The 12,823-nt window shown below is 34.3% G+C and overlaps 1 non-coding gene across 1 annotated transcript; it reads right to left on the bottom strand.

Annotated features, from left to right (window-relative positions):
• Positions 1-5,979: 5,979 nt before the first annotated feature.
• Trnav-uac lies at positions 5,980-6,052 on the bottom strand. The gene has a single exon. It is a non-coding gene; the product is annotated as a tRNA-Val (tRNA).
• Positions 6,053-12,823: the final 6,771 nt, after the last annotated feature.

Raw genomic sequence — 12,823 nt, 5'->3', positions numbered from 1 at the left:
ATCTTCATCAGTAACAAGTGCCTGACAGAATCTCCTTATTATTATACCTGTCGGGGAGATTTAATGAAACAATTAATTCACGTGGAAAAGAGCTTGTTTCTAATCACGAAATTACCCAAAGCCGAAAACTTATTAAAGCCGGGCAAAGTTTCCTCGCGTCTCATAATTGGTGCAAAATTTAAAAAGTTAAATTATCCAATTATGTTGATACATAAATTAAGGCGACTTAAAACCCTCGGAAAAATATTTAAATTGCCACCCCGAAACCGAGCCGGGCGACGACACTCAGACTACCTTTGATGTTCCCACTTGGCTTTACCTGAAATTACAAGATTTAATTAATAAAGAAATAAACAGTTCTCGAGACAGGTCCTCAGCGCCCTGCGGGGCCACAAGTATATTTTGTTTTAGTCCTTGGCACCCCGATTCACCTCCAGCAGCGTTCGTGACAAGATAGATTTGGCTACAAAAAAAGTAAGAACGCAAAAGAAATGGAATTCAAATGAAAAATCGTTATTTACTGCCAATGTGTCGCCTTTGTGTGTGCCTTAAGCATAAATGATTATGTCTTAAAATATTTTGCGCATAAAATTATTGGAGTATAAATAATTAGCCGTGTTTCGCGAATGCGCTTTCAATGATATACTCGTATAGTCCATTCACGATCTTATTCAACTTCAATTTTCTTTGTAAAGCTAGTAGCTAGTAGTTACTAGCCTCTAGAAGCAATGCGTTGTTTTGAAATATTCTATTTTATTGAACTAAATTATTTTAATGTACGAATCTACAGTGTGATTATTTTCTTGTCTCCATCTCTCCGATTTAATGCAGCTATACTCCGTTTTAAGAAAAGATATCTTCTCTATCTATTCTTTATCTTCTCTTCTCTATCTCTTCTCTATCTTCTCTTCTCTATCTTCTCTTCTCTATCTTCTCTTCTCTATCTTCTCTTCTCTATCTTCTCTTCTCTATCTTCTCTTCTTCTCTATCTTTGATTTCCTTGACCTTGCACGATTGGAAATATTTTTCTCTTTTAATAATGTATGATATTCGCACAAAAATAATTTTGTTAATTATTTGTTTATTATTAATTAATCGTTTTAATCAGCATTTGAATTAATATCTCAAAAAACACAATAGAATACGTAAGCATTATTCGTAATTTGTTTTAGCCTATAGGAAAACTATATATTAGTCGAAGCGTTGGTAAATTTTGCGAAAAAAGAAGTTTTTCTTAATTCCATAGCTCTCGAAGCAACTATTGTAATTTATATCGGGAACATTTCCTACTGATCTTTCAATAACTAAATTAAATCGGTATCGATTGATGACATTGCAGGAAGCAACTACTTTGCGGATTTACGCCCCGACCAGCATTGAATAACAGGTAGCTCCCTGTCAGTTTGGCCCTTTGAAAGTTTAAACACTGAGTAGGAGCATTGTTAGATCTCACTTAAATAAATACTTCCTGACATTTTTTCGCATAATAATATCCAAACAACATACCTTTCATAAACATATGATTTTCAAAACTATTAGAGATCGTACCGGTAAAGCAGTAGAGAAGTGACCCTCGCACTCCTATTTCTTTGCCGGGCAAGACAGTGGGCTCGTTAGAACGAAACGAGCGAGGATCCAAGTTAGCCCGGTCTGTTCCGACGACGACGCTGTTTATTCTTTGAGTAAATTTAAAAAATCGATCGGACCCCTTGTCATGTATGCCATTAGCGACGTAGACGCGTTACCGTGGCGACGCGAGAGAGCACTTTGCAGTTATAATGATGTCATTTACACTTGCCGCCCTCTCTTCCTTATTTCACCCGCATATGTGACGAGCCGCCCCCTCCCGGCGACCCCCTAGCGCGACAAGGCACTCTTCTCGATTCCATTCCTAAATTATTGCCAGAAAACTTCGACTTTGCGAAACAATTCGTATTAAAATTCCATTTGCAACTGGAACTTCGTGCATGTTCCAGCGGGATTTTATGGTCTATGCGCGGGAGATGCACTTTGGAGTTTCGTTGGCGTTTGGCAATGAGATTTATCTCAGATGGATTGTTATAGCTCTGCGGTATCGATAAATGGAAGCAAAATTTTCCGTTTTGCCTATAGTGAGATACTACGTCCGTTTGGTTGCACATTTCAGATTCTGGAGAAGAAGTTTCTGTTTCTACTTCGACTTTGGACGCGATATTGTGTCTATTATACAGGGTGTAAGAAGTTTGACTGCAATTACTTTAGCATGAGATAGATTATTCTTAAATGAACAAAAAAGTTGTATATTACTGGGGCGTAACATTAACAGTTATCAAAATACAGCGAATATTAATATTGGGGAGTTTCGTCACAACGTGACAACAGCGCATAACCTAATGTTACACAGCTGACGCAAACCACGTGTGCACGCGGCTGACTTGTCCTACGGAATAACAAAAATGTAACTAATAGCTATTATTGTGAAACATTTAGTAAATTTCAAGACAATTGTTTTCCAGTTTTTTAATAAATAAAACAAAATGTATCGACTTAGTAGTATAAAGATAGTGTTGTGCTTAAATTTTAGCTCGAATTTCAGTAATTATGAATCTCTTAAAACAGGAACTTCACTTTTAATTAAATTATGAATATGAAAAAGATGTAATTAAAGTACCCAAATATTCACGTCGTCCAAATAATCATGCGTATTATAAATAATTTAGGTAGATACTTACCAAAAGCCAAAATTGACTAATTTTTAAACACACAGGTACAAAACAAACTACAACATATGCTCAAAATGTCCACCACCATTTTCGATGTATGTATGACACCCTCGAATCCAATTTTCGAGCACTCGATGGACAATTATCACTATGGTAAACATTTTGAAAAAGCAAGGTTAAACACCCCAAGAAAAGGAAATAGTGGTAAGCAAAAAACACTCAGACACGGTCAAATTCCAGATACCAACTGAATTGCGTATTGCTGGTTATTGGGCTGCTTAGTACCCCGCGTTAACCGCCGCGCCGTTGTCACATTGCTCGACAAGAATTTTATCGAATTTTCAATTTATTACAACGTTAATTATTTTTTAGAATTAAGCATAAAGAAGTTCATTGGAGATTTTGATCATTTTTTTCTAGGAAATGGTTGAGTTTAGGACCCATGTTATAAAGGTTTTTTGTTTATTTTAATGTATTCTATCGTCTGTTAAAATTAAGACAGTCAAACTTCTAACGCCCTCTGTCTTAATGTATCAGAAAAAATTGCTTAATACATATCTTAATGCCAACTAATTTAATACTTGTAAAAGTAGGTACTTAACAATACATTCAACAAAGGAAAATTGGGGCTCGCAACAGCTGATAAAAAGAAAGATACTGGATAGATCGGTAACTTTTTATAACGAAACTTTTACCCTAAAAACTTCATACAATCGACCCCCTTCGTTATGTCATAATCATTAGGGACACTCAATATTCTATGTCAGTGTTTCTGAACTGCCGGTTCGTCAAAAAACCGTTCCGCAACCAAATAGTAGCATTTTTCCAAATTTTTAATAAAAAAACAATAATTATAATTCATTCTGGAATATTAAAAGGGTTTGTTTATAGTAGACAACCAAAAAGAACTGTTTGGCTGCAAGAAAGTTGTCATCAGAATTTAATCAAATGAAAATTTTTAATGAAATTTGTTCTCGACCTCAATGTTCTTCTTCAGGCAGATGTAAGATGGTTGTCAAGAGATAAGATTCTGTCCCTCGTCCTGGAACTACCAGAAGAATCACACTAGTTTCTTCGAGAGGAAACTGAATATTTAGCAGATATTTCTCTTAACAACTTTAATATTAAAGAAAAGGAAGCACTCACTGAGTTTCTTCTGATATAACACAAGTATCAAATTTTAAATCTATAACTCTTGTACTTTCTCGGTAAATTTTTCCTCCTTCGATTTTGAACACGATATACAGAAACCGAGTTATTCGAAATGCTCAATGCGTCTTGCTGAAATAACACGAACAGATTTCTCTTTAGTGCTAGAATTTGAAAAATCTCCTACCAATAATGTCTGACAGAAGGTCTCTAGCGGAAGGATCTGAACATTTTGGCGCCAATGGTAAGAAATTGATTGTAATATGACATTCTTGTTGCCCTTGCTATAAGTAGGACACTATTTTGTCGAAAAAATTGTTATCAAAACGTCTTAACATGAAAAGAATTTCCGCAATGTCTTGAATGTTTCCATCTAACAAAAGCGAAAGGAATTAACAAGGTAAGCAAGTTTTCTTATCCACATTGTCAATTTTGCAGATTAAATCAATGTACCTTATGCAATATTTGACAGCTCGTTTGTGTCACAAAACTGTGTTATAATTTCACATGATCCGTCTAGTTTAAAATTGAAAGTTTTCCAAAACATGCCTGTTCTTCGAAATTCGTTACGGAGAGACGTTAAAAAATCTCCCGTAAAAAGTGTATTGAATCTGACAGCTAGAGCACATTTAAGCGAGGAAAATTTGAAAAGGGAGTATGACAAAATTATCGCTAAAATAACTACCAATGACATAAAGAATTGTCTGAGATCTTCACCTTCTGAGGCACAATTCTACAGCGAAATATGTTACGAGGAACTGAAAAAATTGAAAGAGGAGAGGGATGAACTGGACAAAAACATCAGGTTAGAAACTGATATCAATAAGAAAAAGGACGCGCAAGCAGCGAAAATTATTAAAAAATTATGGGAAGAAGCGAACAAAATTTCTTCAAAAGGGAAAAAGCCGGATGCGATAGCGAAAAAGAAGAGCCTGAGACTGGAAGCTGTAAGAAGAGTATGGCAGATGGCGAAGAAAATGTCAAACCAAGCGAAACAGAAACGGCGGAAGTTGCTAGCACAGAGAAACCAGTTGAATACTAAAATGCAGTTGGCAAAGCAAGCAGTGCAGTTTTGCAACAAATTTGGGCGTGCTCCTACGTCTAAGAATTAAATTGTGATGTTCAGTGATGTACGGTATTTACATGTCTTTTCTACAAAATTTATTAAAGCAACTATTATAGACGTACGTATGTTGTTTACTTCATTAAATTTTTTCACTGGAAGAAAGTAGAATATAAGAACCCTTGCAAGGTTTGAGCATTATATAGTTATCCACTAAAACTTTCAGGTTGATTGGTGATTTGGTGGAATTCACATTATTAAAAGCATTCTATTTTAAACATTAATCGCTTTAAGCAACTTGCAAATGGTCAAAGAAGCCAAAACACCCTTCAGAATTAACAGTGAAGTTCACAAACATCTGAACTATTTCACAACATTCGCTTTTCCGTTAGGTGCAATTTACAATAAGCCACGCTGTTTCGTTTTGACTCGTAATGATTACATTTCTAATCTACATCGTGATCGAGTTACGTCGATTATATACAATGCCCGAGCTGTAAAATCCCAATATAATAATTGAAATGGCGAACAATTAGGTTTCCGATTCGATTGGACCATTGTTGTAATTTAACATTTTAACAATCGTGATTGATGTCAAACGTTCTAACAAGCCCACGAGAGATAATTAGAACGGAATTCGAATATACCAGGTGCGTTCAGTCGAGTCAACGATTTTGTAGTGAAATGTAAAATGGTTGGTGTAAAGAGTGTGTCATTAAATATATAAGGTGTTTCCTAAGTAGCCTGATATATTTAACAGGGTTTTTACGAAAAAAAGTTCATATATGCCCGATTTTCCTTAATATATCAGTAATACCATGTTTTCCTTTTGTCAAACTTTGAACGATTGGATTATTAGAGGGCATGTTTAAATGTAAACGAAGATATTGTACTCGATTGACATTTTTAGTCTAGTGAGTATTTTTTGTCATAATTCTTTATCTGACAAGTTATGTATGTTAGCATTTTTCCACTTGCAGCTTAGTTTTGGAGAAAAATGCAATTTTATTGAATATACTACGATAATGATCAATTGATACAATACAATAAAAATAAAAAAAAAAGTGGTTCCGCCCGGGATCGAACCGGGGACCTTCTGCGTGTAAAGCAGACGTGATAACCGCTACACTACGGAACCGTGAATTAAAATGCTATTAACACTTGATATAACCTGAGAGAAAACAAACTTACAATAATAATTCATGAAAGTTGGCATCGTAGTTTTGATGTCTCAAATCAAATTAGAGATACATGTCTCTTAATCGATGATCTGATCTATTACCAATAGTGTTGAGAAATTACTAGAACGATTTTTTTGAAAAGAAGTTGCAATTCCAAATTCTAGAAATAGATACAGTTACTTAGACATTATGTGTAAACAGGTATGTATATGTATTATGTATGTATATACAGGATTTGTATGACAAATCGTTTTCATGTTGGACGAGGTTAAAATGTATTCTTAACATTGTATCACGTGATGAACCAACAAAAAGTAGCGACACCGAATGTCTTTCAAAGTAATAGTTTCTTGAAATATCGCTGCAACAGGTAAAGTACGATTATCCTCCTCCTCCCCTTCGGATTTACACAATTTAAAAAATTAAAAGGCAAGGTGGGTCAAATGAAAGAAAGCAGCAGGTTCAGCAATGACAAAAAAATAAATAAATAAATAATTCCTAACTTCTTTAAACTTGTATTGTGTAAGTACTGATGGAGTAACTTTTACAAGAAATTGTATTTTAAATACCCATAATAAGCATATTTGCAGTGACGAAAATCTTCATACGTGCGAATTTCATCAGTACCACACATCCAGTCCAAATTTATGGATGGGGCATTACCAGGGCCGGATTAACGGCGGGGCAACCGGGGCGAGAGTCCCGGGACCCCCACACATTGAGGGCCTCCACAAACCTTGGATTCAAAAGTTTTATAACGTTATTTTTTTTTAATTTTCTAGAAAATAATGAGTAATGAAATATATCCAAACAAATGATATTTACATCCTATTTCAAATCATCTATTCAGTGGTGGAACTACAAAATTTAGGTCCCATGAATAATTCAATAATGGCAAAATTTAAAATCCAAACACAAATTATGTTATTTCCAAAGAGCAAATTGCAAGAGAGTCCATGCGAATTTTCATTTTAATATCAAAGGGCAAAATGCTAGAGGTTACAAGTGCGAATTACTTCATTTCCAATGTTCAGCTCACATTTTGTCCCGTGACCAGCTTACGTTTTACCCTATTTCACGCTCGCACTTTGATTCGTGTCCAATTTTTTTTTTTTTTATTCTTTACACGGCTCTGCCACTAACTCTATTCTTTAACTAATATTGACTTAGAAAGACTGATAAAATTATTGAAAGATATTTATTAATTGAAAGGGCCTCCACTTTCTTCATTGCCCCGGGCCCCGACATCCCTGAATCCGGCCCTGGGCATTACCTGGTAAGATCTTATATTACCTCGCGTAGCCTGGAGGGAGAAGATTATCATTATTTTTAAAACACAAACTATTTGATTTTACGTCAGAGGTTGCATTAAACTTTTCCCAAAATATGGTTAGGTCGTTGTGAAAATTCATCAACTGCTAGATTACTGCGTTCTTCTGATCTTAATCTATGCGATTTTTACCTTTAGCCTCACTTTAAAGGCATAGCTTAAGTCCAGTAGATAATTTGGAAAACCTCGAGGTTCGTATTCGGAATGCTGAAAATAAATTTTGCAATAAAATTAAAACTTTTAATCCAGTGAAGTATAATTTAAGATGAAGACGTGCTTGACTTGAGTCAGGAGGCAGGCATTTTTGAAAAGCCTGGTTCGAGTCAGTCGAATTTATTTGGAAGTAATTCATATTCATGACATTTATTCAAGACTTCGGTATTCACGATTTCCATTTGTTTTGCGATATTTTGCGATTTTTGCGAAATTTTGGGTAATGAGGGTCAACAGACTTTAGATTCAAATCCGACTCTAGACAAAATTTATGAGAAAAACACTTGATTCAATTTAGAAAACCTCTTTCTAAGTTTTCTCACTCTCATTAATATGATTTTTTTGCTATTTTGAGAAATTTTTGCGTTTCTTATGCAAAATCTGTGAAGAGATATTGCTAATAGACTTCAGACTCGAGAAGAGACACACTTGATCAAGGTTAGAAAAAAAATTTTCGAATTTTTTGCGTCACTAACGTGAGTTTTGGCAATTTTTCACTATTTTTTTAATTAAAGTTTTGGGGCTGTTTGAACTATTGGCTCATATCAAAGGTATAGATCACTTTTTTTTGTGTGTGCTGGTGTAATTTTGTGTTCTTAATACCTATACAAAAAAATGCAGGAAGTGGTAGATACAAGTATCTAAATGTTAATTTTCTCTCTTCCTTGTCCAAGTGCCAATGATTCCAGTGTCGTCGATTTCCATTAACCCGGTTGTAGCAGGAATTTGTAAATAAACGCAAAACCCAATTCGCCGCGTTCCAGATAGAATGCCCCGTTCATCCTTTATAATTTCTTTGATCCCCATTGCCCGGGTCCTCGAATAAATTAAATCTCACATTAAGAAAATTAGATTTTTCGTCGCCTATCCACTAATTTAAGGGACGGACATTGAATCTCGAGTAATTTAAATTTAATTTTAATCCCGAATTTATATACAAACAAAAATCCAATTAAGAGCGGGGAATTAAATTCAAGAAACGTTTAAACACGCGAAATCTTTAAATCGCATAAAAATTATTCGTGCGCGTGATATTTTATTAGGTACGGAAAAGTCTACGGAAAACTGTGCCCAACCGACACCCAAACTTAAGGGCTGGAATTCCTTAAGGTTTTCCGACTTTTTAAATTGCATCATGTAATTTCTACTCGAGTATAAATGAGGTTTTTTAATTGGAAATTCGAGGAGGGCGCCGCAAGGGGGTGAGAGAGGGTAGTTGGCGATTTATTTTAATGAGAGTTCTTACCGCGCGCGTACAGTAGCATGCCAAGTAGTCCGACATAACGAAATATTACAAACGCTTTTTGTATCCGCTTTTTATTGCCCTTTCCTTTAATGAACCGCCGTAAAACGGCATTAGGGCAGTCAATTTAAATTATGACAATAACTCTCCTTCGAGTCAGCCGCTCAATCAAACCGAGCGAATTTGAGCTCGGTTAATTCTGAATATAATAAAAGTGGCCTATTACGATTTGCTACAAAGTCATTCGTCGACGTTGCCGTGAAAATTTATGGGAATTATTAGGAAACAAACAAAAATCGGATCGGTGCCGTGCTTTCTACGTTTATATGTATTTTCAACTTTTAATTGACGTTATTTATTCACTTATACCGAACAAAAGTTTCTAAGTAGACAAGGATTTGGATATCATGATACAATAACAATAATTAGTAACTGAACTGAACTGTCTGAACTGACTAAATATTTTGGAAGTTCCATAAATTCGTTTGATTCGTAACTACTTTTCAAAGATTCCGAAGAAAAAGGATTCCTTTCATTTTACTCAAAAAAACGAATCACTTCCAAATTATACGATCAAAAGAATGTGTCAAAAATTATTGCTATTTTGCAGGCAACAGTCTAACAAATTATGAATACAGAATACTCTCTTGTCCGTTCCGTATCTCCCTTATTAAAAGAAATATACTCATCAAAATTAAACCTTATCACTGTATACTTTTAAGAAAACATTCTATATAAATGTGTGAAAATATACAGGCTGTTACAAATTCGCTTCTCACTACAGGGATCTCGGAAACCGTAAGAGATACGAAGTATCTTAAATGGAGGCAAAGTTGCGCAATCAGGGGACCAACATTACGCCTCTAAAAAATCAAGGCTAACATGATTAGTTTTCGAAATATTTGAAAAAAAAACGTAATTTTGGAAAACCGTTTTTGGATTTCAGCCTTGTTTGAGGTGATATTGAAAAAAGAAGAACACTTTCTCATGGCCACTTTTTGCCTTCTATCGAATGGCATAATCAATTTTTGTATGTAACGTTTCGTCTCTCCAGGAACATCATCAACTTCATTTTTTAAATACGACCCTAATAATTTTATTACATTTTTTGCAAGCCTTCATGACCCTCAATACTGTACTGCCTCAACCGGAACCAGATTCGGACGTTTTGTCTCGAAAAATTCAAGTCGCTAAAAACAAAAGAGTTGAAAAGGAAATGTCAGTAACAAACTCTGATTCTCAACTTTGACACAAATATCTTGAGTCCACAGTGGGACTCCTTGCAAAAAGTTGATCTGATTAAGTTTCTACAGATTTAAAAAATTTGGAAAAATAAAAAAAATAGATATTTTCTGAAGGTAGCATTTTTTTTCGTTTATTGAGAATTTTGCCACCTGTGAAAAAATGCGCCAAAATCATCACTTTAATTAAAATAATCTTGGCCAAGCTAAAAAAATTAAATAAAAAAGCTCTTCCTTTTTTATTTCATCTCTTTTCTTTTCCTTCTTTCATCTTTTTTTTCTAAATATCAAGAAAACCCTAAAGCTAAAACCCCTGAAACTGTCTAAAAATGTATCTATTTTACAATTTTTATGTTTTTCACCCTATTATATACCATTACCATTTTATAATTAAATATAAGTTGATCTGCGTTTCATTTGAATACCGTACCACAAATTTTATATACTGGTCCGAAACCCTTTACTTTTTTCCTTAACATCCTATTTTCACGATTTCATTTCACAAAGCAGTGTCTGCTTTTTTGACCAAGCATTGCAGTTGTCTCCAAAACAATTGTAGAATGAATAAAATGTCTCTCTGCATCCACCTTTTCTTCAACCATCATATTTTTAACATCTTATTTGTCAGTTGTATGCCAAATGAAAACAAGTGAAGTATGCTGTGGTAGTAGGAAATATTTGTCAAACTTAAACAAATACCGTATCATGTGGATGGTGCATATCGACATATTTGAAAGCATGTCTTCACTTGTCAAATTGGAATATAATGGTACACTCAGAAAACGGATAGAAAACTAACATGTACGAAATTTTGGGCAAATAATCTACAAATATTTAACATGTGTTTGACTAATGTTTAGCTAGTGACAGCACCATTTGTAGCCTGCTTAAGATAATTAAAGAATTGTAGATGTCTCCTTAAATCCAACTTCTCTTCGACCACCATATTTTTATCACCTTAGTAAAATCAACAAGCTGTTTTCTTTCTGCATTGCAAAGTATCAAGTGATTCTTTATATTAATAATCGCGTTTGAAAAGCTGACACCTAAAGTTTTCCTGTCTAGTTTTACGGTGAAGATGTCTTTTAACATGAACATGGATACTTTACAGCTTTGACTTTGTATTTTTCCCTCGTTATCGCCTAATTTAACTTGAATTTCCTTTCGAGTCAGTAAGTTTAATGTAAGTCACGTTCGCTTATCTCTTGTTACTCGTTACGGGAACTTCAAAAAGTACGTATTTGCAAAATACTTTCTAATACAGTCCGTTCCGCTCCTGGGTATTAAGTAGAAAAGTAAAACGGCTCGGCGAAATTTAAAAAATCGTTATCGAAAGATTAAAGTTGAAGTAATATGACGACTTCGCCAAGTTTTTAGTGGTATAAATAAAACTCCTAAGGGCCAGAAGTGGAAGTCGAAGCCGAGATAATAGAAAAGTTTTTACGGTAAAATTACGGAGATATTGTAAATGCCAGGGAAGTTTCAAATTGCGCGTATAAAGACATTTAAGGGTATGATGTAGTTCCGTCAGGAATAAAGCAATCAAAGCTGGTAAAAACGCGTAGAAAGGGAATTAATAAATGAATTTAAAAATTCACTACCACTGTATAACATTGTCTTTCATTCATAGATCTAACAAGTGAATCAAGGACATACTGGATTTGGAAGATATTGACCATTTTATGAAAAAATTTTCATCTCTATTTTAAAGGTTCCAGAAACGTCATATGACTAGATTATATCGTGAATTGTATTTTAAAGAAGCAATATTTGCAATTTTTACTAAATTTACTTTTAAATAACGTAGGTACATGTCATTATTACTTTTCATATTTTTTCTATTTTTTTCGTAAACACTCAAAATTCATCCACCTCTACATACCCCTTGGTCCTAAAATGTTTGGTACCCTCCTCCATTCCCTTTGCATCCATTTGCTGCATCCATATATTTTGTCTTTTCCTGATTTACTTATAATTAATCCTATAATATTTGATTATTCACTGAATGGAGTTGTACTGGAGAGATGTGATACATATAAAGATTTGGGAGTAATATTTGATAAGGGACTCTCCTTCAACAATCATGTCCTGGAAACTGTTTCTTCTGCCTGCAGATTGTTAGGATATTTTATTAGGAATTGGGGCGAGTTCTCCGAAATAAATTCACTTAGAATTTTATATGTAACATTTATTAGAAGTAAAATGGATTATGCATCAATCATTTGGTCTCCTATATATCAAAATTCTATCCACCATATAGAATCCGTACAGCGTAAATGTCTAAAATTTATGTATTTTAAATGTAATGGGTTTTATCCCCCCAGAGGATTTGATCATCTAACTCTACTCGAGTCTTTCAGTCTTCCTGCATTGTCAGACAGAAGAAACTGCGCTGCGTTAACTTTTTTGTGTAAACTGTTTAATAACTCAATTGATTGTGACTATCTTTTGCAACAATTTTCATTTTCAGTGCCAAGAGCCCAGTCAAGATATAAGCCTACTTTTTATTGTAAAACCCCTAGAACTAATATATTAGTTAAATCACCGATTTATACTATGTGTCAATTATTCAATGGTATATCCGATCAGTGCGACATCAATTTTCATGGTATAAGTTATATTATTGCTAAGTTTAAGTCCACGCTATAGTTATTGATGGGTTATCCTGCTTAATTGTTGTTTTTCTTTTTCCTTTTTTTTT

Source organism: Anoplophora glabripennis, unplaced genomic scaffold, assembly GCF_000390285.2.
Source record: "Anoplophora glabripennis isolate ALB-LARVAE unplaced genomic scaffold, Agla_2.0 scaffold153, whole genome shotgun sequence".
Classification (NCBI taxonomy): domain Eukaryota; kingdom Metazoa; phylum Arthropoda; class Insecta; order Coleoptera; family Cerambycidae; genus Anoplophora; species Anoplophora glabripennis.
Note: the sequence above shows the minus strand (reverse complement) of the source record. Positions and strands in the feature narration are given on the sequence as shown.